Here is a 1419-nt window from a genome sequence, read left to right as displayed (position 1 = left end):
GCCAGATATTTGGAAACATTGTAAGTGACAGAGTTAATCATGCTAACAATAGGTCTTAAAGGTACACCTTGTTTGTGGATTTTAGGTAAACCATACAGACTAGGTGTGGCCTCCCCTGGGTACAGTCTGTGGTACAGAAAACGGTCAATAGCCTTGTCCTGCTCCAAAATTTTCAGGCAATCTATCAATTTCTTCTTGTAACCACTTCCTGGATCTCTTTTCAGAGGTTCATAAGTGGTTAAGTCACTAAGGAGTGTTATAACTTTCTCATGATAGTCTTTCTGGTTCAAAATCACTGTGCACCTTCCTTTGTCTGCTGGGAGAATGATGATGTTTTTGTCCTTGCCAAGATTGGTGAGTGCGTCCCTCTCCTCTCTACTGATGTTGGAAGGTGGTGGTTTGGCATTGCTGAGGCAGGATGAAACTTTGATTCTGAGCTGTTCTGCTTCACACTCTTTCATTTTGTTGTTGCGGATGGCTGATTCTGTGGCTGTGATCATCTCCACCAGAGGAATTCTACTTGGTGCAACCGCAAAGTTCAGTCCCCTGGCAAGAATCTCTGTCTCCGGCTGGGTGAGCTGTCTGTCAGATAAATTCTTCACCCACTTTTCTGTCTCCCTGACATGTAATTGACTACTGGAGTGTTGTCCTACACTGAATGTGTTGTTATTGGAATAGTGATGGTGTTGATGAGTTATTAGTAAGTTAAACTTGTTTTGTTGTCGAGTCTTGGACTTGACATGCTGTGCTAAGCGTGCCTGATCTGTACAGTCCAACACTTGCTGAAGTGCGGTCTGATCTAGGCATGTTGTTAGTTTCTGTTTAATGTGCTCTTCTTTGGCCTTCAAGGCCTCAATAGTAAAATTGGTCTGTCTCACCCGTTCATTCAGCAGCTGTGTCTGTGCCTTCTGAAGGATCTTGCTTGCCCGGTGCCCGCTGACCGAAGATTTTAGTTCCAGGCTCTTGGGAATGATGCCGATTTGTCGACATCTGAGGTTGAATCGCAAATGGTTCCTGTAGTCTGCCCTCTTCCTTGCTGTTTTCTCAAACTCTCTAACTAGTTTGAGGCAATCCTGGCCAAAGTGGTTCAAAATATCCTGATGCATGCTCAATAATCCAGGTAGAAAAATCCAAAAAAGTTCAATCTGGTCCTCTGGACATTCAAAAAAACAAAAAAAAAAAAACTTGCCCTTTGGTGCCCTTTGGAGCACAAGTTAGGAGTCATCAGGACTCTGTATCACAGAGCAGACAGCATCCCCACTAGCTCAGGAGCCAGGCAGAAGGAGAAATCCCACACAAAAGGCTCTAGAGCAATGTGGATATCCTAACTGGGCCTTCCTGAAAGCAGAGAAGAAACCCAAACAGGACTCCAGTCAGCCAACAGGTGAAAAGGAGGAACCCAGACCAGTGGTCATTCCA

General features: G+C 44.7%; 1 protein-coding gene across 1 annotated transcript in view; it reads left to right on the top strand.

Annotated features, from left to right (window-relative positions):
* Positions 1-1419, top strand: part of znf16l (zinc finger protein 16 like) — a 13430-nt gene that overhangs the window by 2437 nt on the left and 9574 nt on the right. The window lies entirely within an intron of this gene.

This window comes from Nematolebias whitei, chromosome 1, assembly GCF_014905685.2.
Source record: "Nematolebias whitei isolate Nwh7 chromosome 1, NemWhi1, whole genome shotgun sequence".
NCBI lineage: Eukaryota > Metazoa > Chordata > Actinopteri > Cyprinodontiformes > Rivulidae > Nematolebias > Nematolebias whitei.
Note: the sequence above shows the minus strand (reverse complement) of the source record. Positions and strands in the feature narration are given on the sequence as shown.